Source organism: Chiloscyllium plagiosum, chromosome 13 (assembly GCF_004010195.1).
Source record: "Chiloscyllium plagiosum isolate BGI_BamShark_2017 chromosome 13, ASM401019v2, whole genome shotgun sequence".
In the NCBI taxonomy this organism is placed as follows: Eukaryota; Metazoa; Chordata; class Chondrichthyes; order Orectolobiformes; family Hemiscylliidae; genus Chiloscyllium; species Chiloscyllium plagiosum.
Window position 1 is genome coordinate 6,313,048 of NC_057722.1, and position 23,039 is coordinate 6,336,086.

General features: G+C 41.8%; 1 protein-coding gene across 4 annotated transcripts in view; it reads left to right on the plus strand.

Moving 5' to 3' along the window:
- The window catches only part of LOC122555720 (serine/threonine-protein kinase PAK 2-like), an 81,339-nt gene that overhangs the window by 15,110 nt on the left and 43,190 nt on the right, over positions 1-23,039 (plus strand). The window contains exon 1 of one of the 4 annotated variants that reach the window (XM_043701771.1): positions 8,345-8,366. The exons of 2 other annotated variants lie outside the window; for them this stretch is intronic. The gene's annotated coding sequence lies outside the window, so the exon portion shown is untranslated. Of the gene's footprint in view, positions 1-8,344; positions 8,367-16,517; positions 16,598-23,039 lie in introns of those variants that run through there. One more of the 4 variants, XM_043701770.1, reaches the window with a different exon arrangement.

Consider the following 23,039-nt stretch of genomic DNA (forward strand, 5'->3'; position numbering starts at 1 on the left):
ATTTGTTGGCGGGGGGAGGGGGGTGTGGGGTGCTCTGACTACACGGCCTGAAGCTAGGACTGTGTCTACAAGTTATGTTGAGGGATAGTGTGCTGTCAATTACTGTCACTGACCTTGAGCCAGGGATGTAATCAACACAACATGATTTATGAAGTGAGGGACATGTATGTGATGTTTGCATGCACAACTGTTCTTGTTCTTTTGTGTGTTGAAGATTGTGGGTTTCCGAGGCATTGTGGAAAAAGCCATGGCAAATGGTTACAATTCATCTTGTAGTTGGTACTGCTGTCAGTGGTGGAATGGATTTGTGATCAGATGGGTGGCTTAGTCCTGGATGGTTGAGTTTGTTCGATTTGATGCTGTCATCTTTTAAGCAAGTGTGCAGCATTTCATTGCTGTTGTGACCTGTGCCTCATCTGTAACAAAGTGTCTTTGGGAATTCAGAAGATGAGCCATTCAACTTAAAATGTTAGTGTCTCTAGTAGCCAAGATGTCTATGTACTTGGTCCAGTTGCCTTTCTGCTCCTTGTGAACATCCTGGATTTTGGTGATCTGTATTATCACTGAATATCAAGAAAGGTGTTCAGATTCTGTCTTATGAGGGATAGTAAGTGGCAATTTTGGGAAGTAACATTTGTGCCACACTTAGAGCATGTTATGTAAGTCTTGCTGCCTGCAGATAAGGGCTGTTTCGTTACCGAAAGAATTGCGATTGGAGCTGAACGCTGCAATTAGATTAGATTACTTACGGAGGAAACAGGCCCTTCGGCCCAACAAGTCCACACCGCCCCGCCGAAGCGCAACCCACCCATACCCCTACATTTATCTCTTACCTAACACTACGGGCAATTTAGCATGGCCAATTCACCTTACCTGCACATCTTTGGACTGTGGGAGGAAACCGGAGCACCCGGAGGAAACCCACGCAGACACGGGGAGAACTCCACACAGTCAGTCGCCTGAGTCGGGAATTGAACCCGGGACTCTGGCACTGTGAGGCAGCAGTGCTAACCACTGTGCCACCGTGCCGCAATTATTTGCCATTTTTCTGGCCTCGTTGGAGAGAGAGAGTTGTTGAAACAGTTGATCAATATTAGGCCTGGATTACTTCCCTGAGCAACTCTGCCAAGGTTTGGGTCAAATATTTGTCCTCCAGCAGATGAGCCATCTTCTTTAGTGCCAGCTCCAAATCCGAAGTTTTTCAGCTGATCCACAATGGCTTATGACTTGATAAGTTTCTGAATTATATAGTTCAGAAGGAGGCCATGTGGCTCATTGTGTCAGTGCTGGCTCAAATAGAAGGATCCACTTTGTCTTATTCCTCTGATTTCTTAATTTTTCCCCACAATCCCCTCATTTCTTTTCATTTGGAAAGTTTTTATTCCGTTGCAATGCATGAAAAGGCATTGCAGTTGCACACAGTGCATTGATTCAGTTTTTTTCATGTTGGTTCTGGTTTCTTGTTGCCGCACTTTGTTGAGGGCAGTCCCTTTTCCACATCTTTTGGGAATTTGACTCTTCCATTCAGTGTACAAGGAGAAAGAAATTGAGACTGATTCTGAGAATCTGATGACAAAATGTTGAAGAATGCTTGAATGGAGCTTGAGTGTCAGCATGTATTGGTGGGATAAAATGGCTTATTTCTGTACAGTGTATTTTATGTAACCCAAACAAAGTATCATAATTGGACCATATATCTGATCGGATGCAATTGCCTGGGTTGCATTTGTCTGATTCTAGTGGCTCGGGCAGACTTGGGCAATTTTTCATGTTGTCAGGTTAGATACCAGTGTTGCAGCTGTACTGAAATGGTTTGGCAAGAGATGCAGTTTAATGTGGTCCATGCCCTTTGCCCAGCCAGTCAGGCATTTCCAGATATTATATATAAAAAAAGAACCAGGAGCAGGAGGAGGCTGTCTGGCCCTTTGAGCCAGCTCCGCCACTCAATAAGATCGTGACTGATCTTTTCGTGGAGTAGGATCTATTTACCTGTGCTCTCATTGTATCTCTTAATCCCTTGTTCAAAAAAAATCTACTTTAGCTTTAAAACTGTTTACTGACGTAGCATCAACTGCTTCACTGGGTAAGGAATTCCATGGATTAACAACCCTCTTGGTGAAGACGTTCCTTCTCAATTTGTCATCCCATTTCCCCCCCCCCTCAGTCGAAGCAAAATGCTTAGAGACGCAGTATAGTTTAATCTCCTTCATCTTTATTCTGGGTCCTGGAGGGAGAGATAATGATCGCCCATGTGCACACAGATGTGAGTACGCTGTCTTCTCTGGAAGAGCAGTTTCTTAATGAATTATATAGTCATTTTACAGGAAAGAGCATCCAGATAAGGCAACATGTATATTGATCAGGTGATTTACAATCAGCGAGTGTTAATCTTAAAGATTAAGCCATCTGCTGTTACGCAATGAATAACTGGCTTCACGTAACGAATACTTTTCATCTTGTTAAACTGACCTTACATACTGAATGCTTGTAATATTGTTAAATGGCTTGACATCATGAATGCTTTTCCACCTCGTTAACCCATTACCCTTGTCTCCAGCACCCCATTGTTAACTGCAAGTTCTTATTGATCTGAGTCATGCTCAGCTCTTGTTGAGCTCATGCTCTTGTTTCACAAAACTCAGAATTTTAACTCTTTCTCTGCCTGCTTATATCGTATACATTTGCTTGAATTCAGTCCGAAATCTGTTCCCTCTCATTTTAAGACTATGTCCTCTTGTCCTAGCTTCACCTGCCAGCAGAAACATCCTCTCTACTTCTATCTTATCTATTCCTTTCCTAATTTTATGTTTCTGTAAGATCCCCAACCCCCCTATACTTATGAATTTCAATGAATACAATCCCAATCTACTCAGTCTCTCCTCATAAGCCAACCCCCTCAACTCCGGAATCAACCTAGTGAACCTCCTCTGCGCCACCTCCAGTGTCAGTACATCCTTTCTCAAGTAGGAGACCAAAACTGCATGCAGTACTCCAGATGTGGCCTCACCAGCATCCTATACAGCTGCAATATAACCTTCCTGCTTTTAAGCTCAATCCCTGAACCAATGAAGGACAAAATTCCATTTGCCTTCCTAATTACTTGTTGCACCTGCAGACCAACCTTCTGTGAGTCATGCACAAGCACACCCAGGTCCCTCTGCACAGCAGCATGCTGCAAACTTTTATTATTAAAGTAATAAACCTTTTTACTGTCGCGCCTACCAAAATGTATGACTTCACATTTGTTAACATTGTATTCCATCTGCCAGACTTTTGCCCACTAACTCAATGTATCTAAGCTCCTCTGAAAAGTTTCACAGTCCTCTGCACACTTTGCTCTTACACTCATATTTGTGTCCGTTGCAAACTTTGACACCCTACAGGTGGTCTCCAATTTGAAAACATCTACATAAATTGTAAATAATTGCAGTCCCAACACCGATCCTTCAGGCACACCACTAGTCACTGATTGCCAGCCAGATTAGCCCTCATTAATCCCCACTCTCTTTGCTTCCTGTTTGTCAACCAATCCTCTATCCTTGTTAATAGGTTACCCCTAATGCCATGCATCGTTATCTTGTGCAGCAGCCTCTTGAGCAGAACCTTATCAAAGGCCCTTTGGAAATCTAAGTTGACTACATCCACTGGGTCCCCATTGTCTACCAGTGGGGACCATAAGCAGGGGGGAATACAATGAACTATTATTTTTGTTTAATATCTATATCAGTAATTTGGATGAGAATGTACAAGGCATGATAAGTTTGCAAGTGACACTAAAATAGCTGATAACGTGAACAGTGAGGAAGGTTGTCAGAAATTGCAGCAGGACCTTCATCAGCTGGGGAAGTGGGCTGAGAAATGGCAAATGGAGTTTAATAGAAATAGGTGTGAGGTCTTGCATTTTGGCAAGTCAAACCAAGGTAGGAGTTTCATGGTGAAATGTGGATCTTTAAGGAGTATGGTGGAACAGAAGGACCTTGGGGTTCAGGTGCATGGTTCTCTGAAAGTGGAGTCACAGACCGAGCTGTGAAGGCGGCTTTTGGCACACTGACCTTCAGTCAGGGTGTTGAGTATAGAAGTTTGGAAGTTATGCTTCAGTTGTACAGGGCGCTGTTGAGGCTGCACTTGGAGCTTTGTGTTTGGGTCTGGTCACATTGCTGCTGGAAGGATGTAAATAAACTGGAAAGAGTGCAGAGGAAATTTACAAAGATTTTACCAGGACTCAATGGTCTGAGTCATAGGGAGAGGTTGGACAAGCTAGGACTTTTTTCTTTAGAACGTAGGAGACTGAGGGGGCATTTCATAGAAGTGAAAGGCATGGATAGGTGAATGCACTCAGTCTTGTTCCTAGAGTTGGGGAATTGAGGACTAGAGGGCATCAGTTTAAGGTTAGAGGGGAAATTATAAAAGGGAACATGAGATGCAACTTTTTTTTAATATAGCATGTGTACACATGGAGTGAGCTGCCAGTGGAACATAGAACATAAAACAGTACAGCACAGTAGAGGCCCTTTGGCTCTTGATGTCGTGCCAACCTTTTATCCTACTCTAAGATCAGACTAACCTACACACCCTTCATTGTACTATCTTCCATGTGCCTATCCAAGTGGTTGAGGTGGATACATTAACAACACTTAAAAGGCATTTGGGCAAATACATGGATAGGAAATGTTTAGAAGGCTATGGGCCAAGTGCAGGGAAATAGGGTTAGAGTGGAAGGACATTTGGTCGGTGCTGTAGGACTCTGACTCTATAACTGCGGATGCTGTAAATCAGGAACAAAAACAGAAATTGCTGGAAAAACTCAGCAGGTCTGACAACATCCATGGACAGAAAGAAGAGTTAATGTGTTGGGTCCACTGACCAGTTCTGAAGAAGGGTCACTGGGCCTGAAATATTAACTCTGCTCCACAGACACCACCTGCTGAGTTTTTCGACGATTTTTGTTTTTGATTATTAAAAGGGGTGAATCTTTTTGGCAGACTGGCATTTGTGATGGTGGGGACCACAGGAGGAGGCCGTGAAAAGAATGGCAACGTTTTAATAAGTGTTTTGAATTAGCCTGTTCAAACAGGTTGTCAGACATTTTTAGCAAAGATGGGACCCTGTTTAAGAGGCAGGAGCACTACTGTTGTGCCTCATGAGCCTTGAAACATTGTAAGAAAGCTATATGTGTTTCATTACTGCAAGGTCCCAAAGTGTTTTTAGAGCCAATTAAGAACTTTTAAAGAGGGTCCACTGATATACTGTAGGAAAGGTGACAGTGAATTTGCATACAATAAGATTCCTGCTTTTTTAGTTATAAAAACAGAACTTGTTGGAAAAACTGAGCAAGCTTGGCAGCAACTGTGGAGAAAAAGCTGAGTTAACGTTTTGAGTGCAGCGACCCTTCTTCAACTACACTTGAAATGTTAACTCTGTTTCTCTCTCCACAGCTGCCAGATGCTGAATTCATACAGCAATTGTTTTTTTGTTTCAGATTTCCAACATCTGCAGTTCAGTGTTTTATTTTACTGCTTTGTTGTATAGTTGAGGCCTTGAGGTATAAGTATATTGAAGGTAAAGCAATAAACTCCTGTGCTTTTTTTTCCAAGTCCTGACATGGGCCAGGTTCTCTTGGGAGGACAGATACGCGTTTTCATGTTTCATATGAAAAATAGGAGGATGATAGTGTAACACTTAGTGTGACTGCATAGGAATGTAAGCTTAGATTTTGTGCACAGGTCTCTGGAGTGCAACTTGAACTCTCAATCTTCGAGCTCAGAGCTGAGTGTTTCCAACTGAACCATGACTTTCATCCATTACTCCTGACTGAAGACATTTGCACACTAGTTGGCCTTGTTGTTTTCACAGAGCTGTTGAGGATGTTCAGTGTTCTTCCCGTTTGTTTTTTTTGTCTTCTACCATTTGTAATTAGCTGTAGCAGAACCTTGAGTTCTGACTTGATCTGTTAGTTGTGTATTCTTTTTTGCAGACATAATTTTCATTAAGAATTTATGGACGTAGCTAAAAAGGCAGTTCTGTACAATCTTTACATAGAAAAATCAAACATTGGAATTTGACATTCCCTGCAGTTACAAAACCAAAAGCATTTGCTAATTATGCAGAACACTATTCACATACATCTTGAAGCAACGAGAGGGTGTGATAGCTGAACAGATCGTCACTTTGGCACAAAGACCTTGGACGGCAGTCTTTTCCTACTGTACCTTGGTTTAGTTTGATTTGATTTATTACTGTCACGTGTACAGTGAAAAGTACTGTCTTGCTTTACAGGCAGATTGTACGATACTAGTGTATCAGGATAACAGAACAGAAAACAGGATACAGCATTACAGCTGCCAGCAAGGTGCAGAGAGAGATCAACATTAACATTAAAGAGGCCTATTCAAAAATCTGAGTCAAGGGATGGGAGGTTGGTTTGTGTGATGGACTGAGCTGATTCACAGCTTTCTGTACTTTGTCTTGGGAAGAGCAGTTGCCATACCAAGATCTGATGCATCCAGATGGGATGGTTTCTGTGGTGCATTGAGTAAAAATTTGCAAGTCTTTATGGACTTGCTGAATTTCCTTCACTTCCTGAGGAAGTAGTGGCATTGCAGTGCTTTCCAAGCTGTAGTATGAATGTGGGTTGACCAGGACAGATTGGTGATGATCATCACTCCCAGGAACTTGATGCTGTTAACCATCTCTGCCTCAACAGACAGGGGTGTGTCCTCCACTCTGCTTTCTGAAGTCAAAGGCCAGCTCCTTTGTTTTGATGATGTTGATGGAGAGATTTTGTTGTCTTTTTATACCATGCCAGTAAGCACTCTCCTTCCTGTACTCCATGGAATTATGGTGTTGAAAGCGGAGCTGTAGTCAATACATAGGAGCCTGGTGTAGGTATCCTTGTCCAGTTGTTACAGAGATGAGTATGGGGCAGAGAGGTGGTGTCTGCCATGGACCTGTTGCATTGGTAGGCGAATTGCAAGGGATCAAAGCAATCTGGGAGGCTGGAGTTGATGTGAGCCATGACTAACCCCTCTAAGCACTTGGCAGCTACCCCAAGTTTCCCTTGGCATGTAGTCCTGAAATGGATTATTCTGCAATACGCAGTAGAGGTCAACTCTTGGCAGTGGAAGACCAAATTTTGGGCAGACCAAACAGCATCTGTTCACCAAGCTAGTGGTCCTCTAAGCGCAGATCCTAGGGAACAGCCTGTAGAGAACTGAGATCTATTGGTTGTGAAATTTCTTTTTTCCATAAATTGCTAATTCACAAAAAAAACCTTTACGTAGATGCATAGTCACTCAAGCAGTTTGACTCTCTACAGTCTTCGCATATTGGGAATAAACATATTTAGAGTTGACTTTCCCGGCAGTTCCGCCAAACGAACCCGAGGCATTTCTTGATTGAAAATTGTGGCATCGGAAAAGCACAGCAGGTCAAGCAGCGTCTGAGGAGCAAGAGAGTCGACATTTCAGGCATAAGCCCTGCATTTCTGCATGTCCTACCGAAATGTTGACTCTCCTGCTTCTCAGATGCTGCCTAACCTGTTGTGCTTGTCCAGCGCCACACCTTTTGACTCTGACTGTTCAGCATTTGCAGTCCTCACTTTTTCCAAGGCATTTTGTGTAAGATTCTGTTTACCTATATTTGAGGCACTGGGAGGGTCTGATAACTGAATGGACCCCCATTGTGCTTTGTCCGAAAGACCTGCGATCGTGGTCTTTCCCATTGCTCTTTGGTGACAGCTGTCCCAAGCTTTAGTGCATCCATCAGCACAAAGTCCTGGATCTTGAAATGTGCCACTTGGTTGTGAAACCCTTTTTTATTTCAAAAATGTACTTTATTCGTTATAAATGTTTTTATGATATATACACATTGTCACTTGCAGTTTGGTTCTGTACAGGAGCATATTAAACACAATCAATCACTTTTTATGGGTGTTCATGTTGCTTCCTAGACAGGTACAGTTATAGATATAGTGTACTGCTTCCTCTGTTTAGTATGGGTGACGAGTCCAACTAGATATGTAATACTATATCTACACAGGAAGCAATCTAAACACGACCAATAATTTTACAGCTTGGTGGGATGTGTGTTCAGACAGATGTCGCTGAACTGGCAGTTGATGGAACCAAAAAAGGATGGTTTGTGACTAGGCTGTGATGGGTACATTTTAATGAGACCCTGATTGGTTGCTGTGTTTCTGTTCCATAACTATACAGGAAAAGCGGTTTTCAGATGTGGTTAGGCCTTTACAAAGTAGTGCATATTCAACTAACGTTCAATGACAGCAGTATCAGCAGCAAGTGGAATGCTGTGGAAATGAGGCCTGTTCTCACGCCATCAAAAGGACATGAGATGGATCATCTTTGCAAGTTACAATCTTTTCTGACTTGGAATTTTAATTGTTTTGATTATTAATTCTTACATTTATATTGTATCTGTGTATATTTACCATCAGACTATTTTAAGATTTTCTTCTTTGTGTCCTGTTCTCCAAAGTTTTATTCACCATTTATTTAAACTCCTACTTCAGATATTCAAGAACGTTTGATGAATATCTGATTTGAAGTATCTCTTTTGTGAGCAGGTTTAAACATTTTGTTAAAAACTGTGGATCTTTCCTGCCGTTGCTCAGTGATAATAGGATCGGTATCGGGGTAGGTCGATCAAGACTATCAATGTTCAGTTGTGAGAAGGAAACAATTTCTTGAGTAATTTAAAGTGGCATGTATTGGAGGGAAAAGATCGGTTTCTAATGCATGCCAGTCAGTCATGTGACCATCTGAGAAGAGTAAATGAGGGCAATTGCTGCCCCAACACCAGATGATGTGTGCTCAACAGGAAAGGGGCACCAAAGTTGGAGATTGAGAAACTGAACTAGCCAAAAGGGAATAGATTTACAACTCTGTTAGTTGCGTTTCAGTTTGTGTGTTCTTAGAGTTTCTCAGCAGATGCAAATTTGATAGCACTGCATAAACATTTTGAGCAGATTGTACCTCTTCCTCATATTGGCCTTTTATTTGGAGGATTGCGCAACTGTGAATAAAATCAGGCCACCTTGGTTCTTCTGCGTTTGCCTGGGCTCCTGTGGATGCTTTCTAGTAACCCATTGCACCAGCAAATGACGCAGTCACTTTGGCTCTTAAAGTGAGGAAGCCCCTGGACCCAACCCAACTGGTTGACCTGCTCCTCAGTGGCTGAGGGAAGGAAGTGACCATGTGGTGGGATGTGAACTGTGATCTATGTGCTGTTTCACAGGAACAATGTTCTTAAAAATTTATAACAGGGGAGATGATGCATATCAGCATTGTTTACTCTGAAAATGTTTGAGCTGTAATGTCAGGGCTAAGCAGACCAGTTAAGGAGATGCTAAGCTTCTAGTTTTGAGAGGGAGGTGGGTGTACTGATTGTTCCCATCAATAGATATTTTTAGTAGACCCTGAAAGTGGCTCAGGCAGCATCCAGGGAACAGGAGAATCGATGTTTCGGGCATAAGCCCTTCTTCAGGGCTTATGCCCGAAGAAGGGCTTATGCCCGAAACGTCGATTCTCCTGTTCCCTGGATGCTGCCTGACCTGCGCTTTTCCAGCAACACATTTTCAGCTCTGATCTCCAGCATCTGCAGTCCTCACTTTCTCCTGAAAGTGGCTCTTCAACCAGCTTCAGTGCAAGATGGTGTGCGTGACAGTTCAGAGCAACATAGGTTTTCTTAAAATTTACTCATGAGACATGGTTATTGCTGGTTGGCCAGCATTTATGGCCCATTGCCAATTGCCCTTGAGAAGGTGATCAGCCAATAAATGTAAAGTGATCCCTGGCGCAGAGGGACATTTTGTCAGCAGCCTTCATCATTTCTGTACTGAGCCAAATAGCCGCTGCTCTAACACTGGCTGTTGGAAGTTTCTTTAATTCACTCATGGGACATGGGTGTTGCTAGTCATCCAGCATTTATTGCCTATCCCTAGCTGCCCTTGAGAAGCTGGTGATGAGCTGTCATCTTATAGTCCATGTGTTTATAAGTTGACACACAATGCTATTAGGGAATTCCCGGATTTTGATCCAGTGATTGTGAAGGAACCGTGATATGTTTCCAAGTCAGGACGGTGAGTGGCTTGGAGGGAAACTTGCAGATGGTATTGTTCCCATTTAGCTGCTGTTTTGGCCCTTCTAGCTGGAAGTGGTCATGGGTTTGGAAGGTGCTATCTAAGGATTTTTGAATTCCTGCAGCGCATCTTGTAGATAATAGTCGCAGTGGTGTTGAAGGGAGTGGATGCTTGTGGGTGTAGTGCTATTCAAGTGGGCAGCTTTGTCTTGGATAGTGTTGCTGGGGCTGCAGCCATCCAGGCAAGTGGGGAGTATTCCATCACACACCTGACTATCCAAGGGTGTGGATAGTGGGGGATTCAGTCATGGTAGCACCTTTTGAATGTCAGGGGGTGGTGGTTAAGGTTTGTCTGTTAATGCAGATGGTCATTACGTGGCATTTGTGAGGTGCACGTGTTACTTGCCACATTTCAGCCCAAGCCTGGATGTTGTCCAGAGCTTGTTGTATTTGAAATGGCACTGAATGTTGTCCAATCGTCAGTGAACATCCCAATTCTGACCCTGATGGAGGGATGGTGAAGCAGCTGAAGATGGTTGGGTTTAGGACATTACCCTGAGGAACTCCTGCAGAGATGTCTTAGAGCTGAAGTGACTGACCTTCAGCAACCACAACCATCTTCCTATGTGTCATGTATGACTGCAATCAGCAGAGAGTTTGCCCCAATACCCATTGATTCCAGTTTTGCTAGGGCTCCTTGATGCCACATTTGGTTGAATACGACCATGATGTGGCTGTCACCTCACATCTGGAATTCAGCTTTTCTGTCTGTGTTTGAGCCAAGGCTGTAATGAGGTCAGGAGCTGAATGGCCCTGGCGGACCCCAAACTGGGCGTCGCTGAGCAGGTGCTCTTGGTTGCACTATTTTTACACATTCCATCAGTTTACTAATGATCAAGAACTGACTGAGGTGATAATTGGCTGGATTGGATTTATCTTGCTTTTTTGTGGACGTACCTGGACAATTTCAGATGCTGATGTTGCAACTGTACTGAAAGAACTTGGCTGGGGGAGCAACAAGTTCTGGGCCATAAGTCTGCTGTACTATTGCGGAATGTTGTCTGGGCCCATAGCTTTTGGAATATGTAGTGCCTCCCATGGTGTGATTCGAGATGGCTGAAGACTGGTACCTATGATGTTCGGGACCACTGGAGGAGCCCGAGATGGATCATCCACTCAGCACTGCTGGCCGGAGATGACTGCAGATGTTTCAGCCTTATCTTTTTGCACTGACTGCGCTGAACCCTCCCATCATTGAGGCTGGGGATATTTGTAGAGCCTTCTCCTTCAGTGAATTGTTTAATTCTCCTCCACCATTCACGGCTGGATGGGACAGTACTGCAGAGCTTCAATCTGATTTGTTGGTTGTGGGGTCACTTAGCTCTGTCACTTGTTTATGCTGTTTGGCACACAATGTTTGGAGCTATGCTGCACAAGTATTAGGGAGAATGAAGAGGTGAACCTGCTTAAACGGATTATTTGACTGTTATTGCGACTAATGTGTCCCTTTTAAGCTATTCAGAACTAAATATTACTCTATGCTGGATCCACTGATGGCTGCTTCTTGTCGATGTGTTTACAATTAAACTTGTGTCACTCTCATCACAGTGTAAACTGTCACTTTATAGAAACAAGGTGACAATCCTCGAGAACAGTCACAATTGTGACTTTTCCTTCACAGCTTGCCTCTGCTTTCCACAGAGAGTGCTTATGCCAGCTGAGCCTGAATAAATTACTGTTGTCATTTTATGGATTGAATTAAAATAAAAGGTAGCATTTTCAGCTGCTGCTCTGCAGAGGCATTATCTGCAAATCTATATAATGCTATATAGTTCAGTGTAATTGCGGGTCACATTTGTGATTCCCTCCGTGTGGATTGGATGACTACTTGGCTGAATGGCTCCCTCTGCCGAGAAGCATTCCTCTTATTTTAACTCCAACTCTCTTGGGCATGATGGATATTATTGACTTCAGTAGCCTCATTGCTGGGCTTTCCCCCCCCCCCCCCCCAGTTCTTTGGAGTGAGATGCTTTCCATGAATGCATGATGCATTTGTTGGGATGTCTGGTTGGAATGAACACTTTGTTTAGTATTCATTACTTAGCTCTAGAATGATGGTAATGGTCGTTCGAGTGGAGAATTGGTTAGTATTTGGTTTTGTTTGATGAAGAGGAGTTAGACCACGAAATAGGAACAGCAGTAGGCTGTTTGGCGCCTCAAGCATTGTCCTTCATTCAGTAGGATCAGGGCTGATTTGACCTTCCTTCCATTCACTCAACCCCTGATTTTCCCCTACTGATCAAGAATCAACCCATTTCAGACTTTAAGTATACACTTAAATATGCTCTGCCCCCACAGCTCTGTGGCGTGATGTTCCAAAGGCATTCAACCCTTTTTCAGAAGAAATTCTTCTTTCTCTCAGAATAAAGGGGTACTAATTTAAGACTAAGACAGTACCTGCTGGTCCTGGACTCTCCCATAAGAGCAGCATCCTTTTAGTATTTACCTTATAGGCTGCTTAAGGGGCTTGATATGTCTCCATAAGATCACCTCTCATTCTTCTATATTCCAATGACTCCAATTCCAACCTTTTTCAACCATTTACTCATAGGCAATCCCCTCCATAGTGGGGATTGTCTGAGTGAACATGTTTTGAACTGCCTCTACTGAGATGATATCTTTCCTTAAATAAGGGGACCAAAACCGCTCTTAGTATTCCAGATGTGTCTCACCAGCACCGTGTGCGATTGCACTAAGGCTTCTCCACTCTTACACTCCACCCCTCTTGAAATAAGGACCAGTATTCCATTAGCCTTCCTGATTACCTGCTGCTCCTGTGTGCGAGTTTTGTTTTGTGCACAAGTCCCCCCCAAGTCTCTACATGTTGCAGATTTTCTCCATTTAAATAATATTTTATTCTTTTTGTTCTCCCTTGCAAACTGAACAGCTTCATATTTTCTTACATTATACTGTTTGCTAGCTCTTTGCCCACTTTCTCATCTATCCATATCTCTCTGTAAACTGTTTGTAACCCCTTTACAACTTGCCTTATTGTCTGCAAATTTTGGCTACAGTACATTTGCTTCCTTCCTCCAAGTCACTGATCTACATTATAAACAGTTCTGGTCCTCGCATGGATCCCCATTAGTTAAAGGTTGACAACCTGAAAATCCCCACTCTGTTTCTTGTTCATTAGCCAATTCTCCATCCATGGAGAAAGTGAGGACTGCAGTTGCTGGAGATCAGTGTCCCACTCCGCCAAGGACATGCAGGTCCTTGGCCTCCTTCATCGCCAGACCATGGCAACACGACACCTTGAGAAAGAGCGACTCATCTTCCGCCTAGGAACCCTCCAGCCAAAGGGGATGAATGCGGATTTCTCCAGCTTCCTCATTTCCCCTCCCCCCACCTTTTCTCAGTCCCAGCCCTCAGACTCAGCACCGCCTTCTTGACCTGCAATCTTCTTCCTGACCTCTCCGCCCCCACCCCCTCTCCGGCCTATCACCCTCACCTTAACCTTCTTCCACCTATCGCATTCCCAACGCCCCTCCCCCAAGTCCCTCCTCCCTACCTTTTATCTTGCCCTGCTTGGCACATCCTCCTCATTCCTGAAGAAGGGCTTATGCCCGAAACGTCGATTCTCCTTCTCCTTTGATGCTGCCTGACCTGCTGCACTTTTCCAGCAACACATTTTTAATTCTCCATCCATGCCAATATGCTCCTTCCAGCGTATGGGCTCTTAACTTATGACTTAATCTTTTGTGTGGTAGCTTATCGAATGCCTTCTGGAAGGCTAAATATAATGCATCTATTGTTTCCCTCTATTCACTCAGGTTGAGACTTCCTTAAAAGCTCTAATAAATTTAGTGAGATACAGTTTCATGAAAGGGAAATCATGTGGACTCTCCTTGATTAGATCTTGATTTTCCAAATTACTACTATTACTTGCTCAATAGTTAGTTCTGACATTTTCCAGCAATAGATGTTTGGGTAATCAGCTTTCAGTTATCCACCTTTTGCCTCTCTCCCTTTGGATAGGCGTGTCACGTTAGCAGTTTTGCAATCCTCCAGTACTTCTCCAGAATCCAAGGATTTTTGGAAAGCTGCAACCAATGCATCCACTATCTCTATAGCTGCTTCTTTTTAGATCCTCTGCAAACCTATCTGGGCCAAGGGACCTATCTTCCTTTGGCCTATTTAGTTTCTCTAATACTACTTTATCAAGTTATGGTGATGGTACTTGATTCTTCCCCCCACCACATAATCTTTCATTATTAATGGGATGTTTGAAATACCCTCCACTTTAAGGACTGATGCAAAATATCAGTTCCTGGCATTTCCTTGTCCCCCATAACATCTCCTCAGATTCATTTCTAAGGGGCCTATGTTCATTTTGACCAATGTTTTCCCTTTCTTATGTTTAACAAGCTCTTATTGTCAATTTTTATGTTCCTTTGTAGTTTTTCTTTGTCTTTTTGGATTCCGAATTTATCCCAGTCTTTGGGGCTACTCTACAAAATAATTTTGCTAGCTATGAAATGACTTGTTTTCATAAGTTGAAAATCTCTTGTTTACTTTGGACAGAATCAGAACCAGTGCAGAATCAGGCCAATTGGCGCAGCCATAATGGTATTTGGGATCCATTCAAGCTGTCTTCCAACCTGTCCTCATTTGAACCTACCATCGTAACCCTTGATTCATGTTTCCCTTGCACTTGTTCCTCTTGAATGCATTTTTACTACTCGCTTAAATCACTCCTTTCCACATTCTGCCATTCATTGGCATTTTTAAAAAAAACTTCTTCGGTTACCCCCATTTAATTTCTTGTTGGTGATCTAATTGACAGTGTGTAGATAGTCTTTCCCACAAGAGGACACATTGTCACTGCAACCATTCTATAAAAATCTTTTGTAACTTTAACAACCTTTTTTATTGGGTCACCCCTTGATCGTTTTTAAAATGAGAGGTGTTGATGGTAGTTATCTTTACCCTGGGATAGGGGGCAATTTTTAAGGTGAGAGGAGAGAGATTCAAAAAAGACATGAGGGGAAAATTTTCTTTGGTTTTACTGACAACTCAATGGATTACTTTATGCAACTGTTGTCTCTTTACCTATGGAAGGATAAACATGCCTTTGAATGAGGGGAAGCACTGGAATGAGGGAATTGTCCTATGAGGAAAGATTTGAGTAGAATGGACCTTTATCTCTTGGAGTTCTGAGGAAAGTTTTATTATTTGCTTTGAGAGAGCTTGGTATCTCTGGTTATTGCCCATCGCTGAAGAAGGTGCTGGTGAGTTGACTTCTTGAATTGCTGCCACTCTTGATATTGGCTGATGTTAGGAAGGGAATTCCAGGGTTTTGACTCAGGATGGAGTGTGGCTTGGTAGGAACTTGGTCGATGGTGTGCCGCTGTCCTTCTCATTGCAGGCAATACAGATTTGAAAAGTGCTCTCTCAGGAACCTTGATGAGTTACTGCAGTGCACATTGTAAATGTTGGTCATTACTGCCACTGCAACAATAGAGGAGACAGTGGATAGGGTCCTGTTTAAACAAGCTGCTTTGTCCTGGATGGGATTGAGCTTCTGAAGTTGTTAGAGCAGAGCTCATCTAAGCAAATGAGTATTCCATCACATTTTTGACCTGAAGTGACCTTAATGAAATAAACGTGAGTGCTGGACAAGGATAGGTGCATATAAGATTCTTTGGGGACTTGACAGAGCAGAGGCAGAAAGATTCTTTCTCCCTTGTGGGAGAGTCTAGGGCCAGAAGGTATACTCTTAGAATCAGGGTTGCAAATTTTAAGACAAGATGAGGAATTTCTTCTCTGAGGACAGTGAATTTATGGAATTATTTACTGCAGAGTGTTACCAAGGCTAGCTCATTAACAAACTATATTCGAGGCTGAAACTAGCATATTTTTAATCAATAATGAAATATTATAGGGTAAATGTAGAAAAGTGCAGTTGAGGATAATCAGTTCAGTCATAAATTGAGACGATCACAATTTTTCTCATTTTGGTTTGGAATTCTTAGTTACAGCTGAGAATTAAACTTTGAACAGCAGCTTGTTTTTCTTTTTAAAAAGGAGAGCACAAAAGACTGATGTTGCTGTTGGGAATTGACCTGGAAAGATGATACAGGTTAATTACTATTCTAAGAACAGTGTAGACGTTTTCACACTGAGATGTTATGCTCAGGGACTGTCAGCTGATTGACTATTTCGAAATCCAGTCAAGGGAGGGCTGGTTCTAGTCAGCCTACCGCAGAATGTTGACAAAGTACAAGGAACTGATTGAGTTTTGGACAGGAGGCAGTTTTGCTTTGGAAGCTGCTGGACTGAAGCTGTTTTTGCTTTTGCTCTGTATGGTTATAAACATGTTGAAAGTTCTGAGAAAAGAATCCCAGTCGTAAGAAATAACTGAGAGGTTTCCAGCGATCTATGGAAGCTGGTTGCATTGACTGACTTCAAATTCAAGCAAGATATAGAATGCTTTGTGCCTGTAATACAACCTTTTTTGTCCAAGATGTCATGCAAGTCTGGTATTTGCAGTTGAAACAGTTATCTAGCTGCCTAATCAAATTCTTTTTTCAAATTTTAACAACAGCTATCTATTTATGAGTGGGGTTATTGTTCAAAGGAGATTGACCTGCAGTTTATCTCTGATCTAAGCCCAATCTAATTAATATCTATGTTCTGCCAAAGTTTACATTCTTAAACAAAAATGATCAATTTACAATTAATTTGGTGTCCAGGATTTGTTACTTGCAAAGTTTGGTTTGGAACAGTTGAGCAATTATGAGGATTGTTGTTTAATTTCATTGTTAGAAATTCAGTGATCATGAAGCTGATTTGGTTTGGTTTGCCTTGGCTTGCTAACCCTATGATGGAACACGTGGTTTTGTTGAATGGTGGAGCAAGCTCAATGGACTGAATGGACTATTTCTGCTCTGACGATTGAGTCTGTTTCTTTGGAGACTGTGGGACTAGGGGTCAGCAATTTAGGGCTGAAATTACTCTATCCAGAGGATCGTGAATCTTTTGAAATGCTATACCTGAGAGTTGTGAATGTTTGTATTGTTGGGTGTATTCAAGACCGAAATAGATTTTGGGTGAAGTGGGATTAGAGTTCTGTCATGATATTGAATACCTCTTGTGGCCTACTTACGCTCGGATTTCTGAGGTTGAACAAGCTTCTGAGTTACATCAGTTCCAGATACTTATCTGGCTGTGACCTTATTTCCTTTCTATCTCATACCTTTCTGATAAATTTTAAAGGAGCCGGTTGAGTCTTGAAATTTACAATTAAAGGATGTGGTATCAGTTCTGTGAATGCAGTTTTATGTAAAATATGTCATCAGATGATGCAGTAAGTGCCAAGATACTAAAGAAAATAAAAGGACAAGCTGGCTTCTGGCAGAGTTTGAGTTTCAGGGTTTAGTTTCAGATTTAGTAAGGATTCATCCAAAAAAAGATTATGTTCAACATACGTTAAAATCTTTGTCAATATGCTTATCTGCTTCTTTCATATTGCAGTGGAAATACTCCTGCAGTACTGAGGGAGGCCCAGACTTTCAAATGAGGCCTAATTTGCCCACAGGATTGGTTGTGAAAGAACTATTTGGCACAATTTCAATGAAAATTCGGGAAATCTTCTCGTTCAGTATTTAGCTCTTAATAAACATCTCTAAAAGCCAATTTTTATTTAGTCATTATCTTGTTATTATTTGTGGGAGCTTGCTGTGTGCAAATTGACTGCCATGCTTCCTTTTAAAGACACAATTATACTTCACAATTATACTTCAAAAATGCTTAATTGGCTTTTAAAGTGCTTTGGGATTCCCCAGAGTTGTGAAAGCTGCTATAGAAGTGCAGATCTTCTCTTTTGATAAGTTCCTGTGTCTGCATTTATAGTTATGGTCCAACAGGTTTATTTGGAAGCACTAGCTTCCGGGCACTGCTCCCAGTCCAACACCAGCATTTATATTGTAACTGTCTGATTTAATGCACGGGAAAGCCATAAGCAATTTCCTACTATGTTTCTAGTTCAACTGTAGTTTGTTTACTTTGGAAATGGTTGTGCACTGATCTAGTGTGAGATATTTGATAGCTTATTCTTTCTGTGCCAAAACCTGTTGCTCCTTTATTGGGTTGGTCACAACTGTTCTAACCACTCTTGTCATGATGCTCAATTCATTGAACAAGGAGCAATGGAGAAACCTGGGCAGGGTTGAGGAGTCAGTGGTAGTGGCTACAAGGTGGAACAACATATTGATCATTGCGTTCTGTTTATAGCCAATGCATGTATATTCTTGGTGTAACATGGATTAAATGCTCATTGCATATGGCACTGGTTTGGCTGAATTGAATACAACCTGTAGCCCAGTCAATATTCTCTAATTAGATAGAGGACATACTCCAACTAAAGGTGGAGCCAATTTATGTTGGTTATGTGAAATGGCATTCTGAAACCTGAGTGGAGTTGAAATTCCCTGAAGGAGAGATTTTCACTCTGCATTATCTTAACATGAAGCCCGAAGCTGGCACTGTAATAAATCCTGAGGTCTGTGCAAAGTCTACCACTCACTGTGTAGTGAAAACCCATCCTCAGCCATCCTTGTCTGAAGGCTGAAGAATGAAATGGGTTTTTCCAGCTGCTTAATAGTGTATAATATTTTTCAGATAGCAAACATGGTCTCTAATATGTGAAGGTAGTGAGGTGAAGGCCCTTTATTTTTGAGTGATTTCTGGCTTGAAAGCCTCCCTACTTTTTACTTACCTCTGTAATACTGGAAGAAAATTCCAAAGAATAGATGATTTGTACTCAACCTGCTGCCTTTGGATCATAGAGGTTGGGGAGACAGTTTTGTGGAACATTCTTCATTGTTAGTTTGGTTTTGTCTCAGCAGGGGATGGGAAACCATGTTTTGTTAGTTGTTACTTAGATAGCATGTAACCCCTCTGAAGTTGCTGGGTTAAGAACATAGGAAGTGTCATCTTTGAAGTTGATTCATTAAAGGTTAGAGCAAATGTTCAAGTTTCTTGAGAAACCTCAGTCTAGGTGTTTGTGATGGGAAGTTTTGAGGTAAGAAAATTGTCCCATTTTAAATTTTTAACAGTCTAGCCAAATATATCCCGCATGACAAAAATGAAACATTTTGACAGTTTTTAAAAATGGTTATTATTGCCTGCAGGTCTGTTACAACCTTTGACTGTTTCAAGAATAATAGTCTTGTGTTTCAAAAATGTTAAAGTGTATGTGTCGTTTCCTGTCGAACAAAATAGTGCTATAATTGAAAAGTGGGTTTGATATTCTGTTTTGAATGCAGAGTTACTCTCAGTCAGAAGCATCTTTGATAGCTGTCTGGAATATAGAATGCTAGTCATGTCAGTTCAGAAACCAAATGACAAATATATTTAATAATGAAGTGTATCTTAATTACTGATGAAGAAAAAGTTGTCACATTAAGGATGTGATATTTCTAGTAAGCCAGAATACCGCATGTTCTTTTTTGATTGGGGACCTTCTACGGTTTTCTAGATGTTGAACAGCTCAGACTGCTCTGATTTGTATCATCTACTTAAAGTGATCATCGGCACTGACATCAAATAATAGGTCTACCAAACAAAATCAGCTTCTCAACAAACTTGAATTCTAGATCTTAATAAATGCCCTCACAATGTTTCTCTCACTTTGTGCGGAGAATGGAGATTTGCTCCATTTCTTAATTATAGAGTCATAGAGATGTACAGCACGGAAACAGACCCTTTGGTCCAACCTGTCCACGCCGACCAGATATCCCAACCCAATCTCGTCCCTTAGGTCTCTTTTATATCTTTCACCTCTCACCCTAAACCTATGCCCTCTAGTTCTGGACTCCCCGACCCCAGGGAAAAGACTTTGTCTATTTATCCTATCCATGCCCCTCATAATTTTGTAAACCTGTATAAAGTCACCCCTCAGCCTCCGACGCTCCAAGGAAAACAGCCCCAGCCTGTTCAGCCTCTCCCTATAGCTTAAATCCTCCAACCCTGGCAACATCCTTGTAAATCTTTTCTGAACCCCTTCAAGTTCCACAACATCTTTCCGAAAGGAAGGAGACCAGAATTGCATGCAATATTCCAAAAGTGGCCTAACCAATGTCCTGTACAGCTGCAATGTGACCTCCCAACTCCTGTACTCAATACTCTGACCAATAAAGGAAAGCAATTATGCCAAAGACAGCCTGGTTAGAACATTATGTTGACCTCTTTGAGAGAAGTGTGATGTTTAATACTCTGTCCCTAACCAGTGCCACTTAACTAAATAGTTTGAGTGCATAGGCCAAGGAAGCAGCTGTTTTCACTGATCAGTCCTCAGATTTCCAATGTTATGACTACCTGGAAACAGTGCATTGTTAATTGTGTCCCATTGTTCCATACGTTGTCACAAATGAGACCACTATACTTTTGACTTATTCGAGACAAAAGCAATGCATGCCCAGGTTCATTAGTAACAAAATAAAACTTAATGTAACACTAAATAACAACAAGCAAAGAAAAGAGCACTTCTAAGCTCTTACTATGCATCTTAAACAGTACCTCTTCAAAAACTCTCGAGTGCACTCAACCATAATTAAGACAGACAAGATAAACAATTTAACACCAATACAAAGGGTGGAAAAGCAATATGGGAATGACAAAAAATATTCTGAGAATTACCAGTCCATACTTGAAGGGTGTGTTAAATTGTGTCTCTTTGCAATTTTTAGTACTGATGATGCATATGGGTGGCATGGTGGCTCAGTGGTTAGCAAAGCTGTCTCACAGCGCCAGGGACCTGGTTCGATTCCAGCCTCAGACGACTGTCTGTGTGGAGTTTGCACACTCTCCCCATGTCTGCGTGGTTTCCCTCCAGGTGCTCTGGTTTCTTCCTGCGATCCAAAGGTGTGTAGGTTAGGTGAACTGGCCATGCTAAATTACCTATAGTGTTCAGGGATGTGTAGGTCAGGTGCATTAGTCACGGGAAATGTTTGGTAATGTGTCTGGGTGGGATACTGTTCGGAGGGGCGGTGTGGACCTTTTGGGCCGAAGGGCCCGTTTCCACACGGTAGGGATTCTAATTCTAATTCAATGTTTTCAGTGTAATGGTTGACCCAATCAACCACTGAATCAAAATCTTTTAGAATTCTTTCAAAGTCTATTTTCTCCTCTCTGTGTGGGCAAAAAACAGAGTGGATGAGATGTCTGTAAGATTTCAATTTTTCTCTGTGCTGCGCTGGCACTTTTCAGTTAAGCTATAGAGTGTTGAAACTGCCATGAGGCTATTGTCAGCCAGTGTTTCTATCACTGGAAAGACTCCTGTTTTTTTTTCAGTTTGGATTTCCTACACACAACACCCCCTCCTACACACAACACTCTTTCCCCCCCCCCCCCCCCCCGCCCCTTCACAAGGCATCATTATATCACAACTCAAAAAACATGCAGCATTTGATTATTAAATTGCAAAACTTCCCTGGTATTTGTTATAGCAGTCCAAATTCCATTAAGTTTACAATCCCCAAAAAAAGAAAATAACATCACTCCTTCAGTCAGTGGCATTTCCAGGTTTGGATGAAATTGTTAACTTTGTTGTGCTGGAACACAGATTGCATTGATGTACTTTATAAACTGAAATTGGAGTAGCAATGACTTTTCCGTAAATCTGAATGAGCATCGAACTCCCTTTGGGTAACAAAAAACATGGATGCCACTTCTGTGTAACACTCTCGTGCACCACGTGATCAGATCAGACAACTCAATGGAAAAAAGGGGTCTGGGATTACCTTGAGATTATCCAGATCCAAGGATAGCAAATCAGCAGATAACAAGAAATAAGTGTGGTCATTGTACTCTAAAATAATTACTTCTTGAGCATATTGAGGTGCATGTATTTCTTTCCTTTTTTTTAAAGCCTATCTCTGACTGAAATTTTTGGACATTTGCCCTAATAACTCCTTACGTAATTTGTTGGCAAAGCTTATTTGATCGGGCTCCGATGAAGTCCTTGAAAATATTTTACTGAATAGAAGGTGCTAACACAAACACGTGTGTAATGGTGTCATGAAGCTGCAAGTATTTGCTTAGTGTTCTCTTGGTCAATAGATCCTGACTGTGAACAGTGGTTCAATTGGGTCCTCTGATTTATGTTTGTTTTACTGATGACTAATCTTGTCACATTGAAAGTTGGAACACTGATAGGGTTCAGTGTCATCTTGACCTTTCTCCCCATCAACAAATGCAATTTGTTTGACTCGTGTTGCAGAACATCTTTTTTTAAACTGATTCTGGGCAGATGCCAGTGGGTTAGCTGTGCTGACACAGTGTGGTGCTATTGGATATGACCAGATGGTGACAGAGTCAAGTTATGACATTCTGCTTTAAGAATTGGAGAAATTGGGGCATTTTTTCTTTTGGAAGACCGGGATTTGAGAGTAGATTTCACAATTTTGAATACTTTGATGCAAAGTCTGGGCAATACAGATTGAGAGGGGCAGTGGTGGGTGAGAGAAGCTGACCTCATTTAGTGACCATTTTGAACACATTAGGCTCAGATTTAAGATAACGTGTAAAAGAAGCAATGGTGGCACTAGAGAGCTTTTTCCAAGTGAGAGTGGTTATAATCAGGAATGCAATACACAAGTGTTTAATCTAGACATTCAAGAAGGGATTCGATTAAAATCAGAAAAAAGTGAATTTGCAAGTTACAGGTAGGAAGCAAGGCAACAACGTTGGGTAAATTGCATCTCAGAAGCAACAGGGCAGACAGTGGGCTGAATGGTCTCGTCTGTGTTGTAGCCATTCTGTACTTGTGATCTCTGACTGTGATTCAGATCTTTTATTGATACCAACTGAATGTGAAATTCAGTTTTTATGACATGGGACTTTTTAGTGGTAAAGTTTTGTGTTTACAGTCGATATTTCTG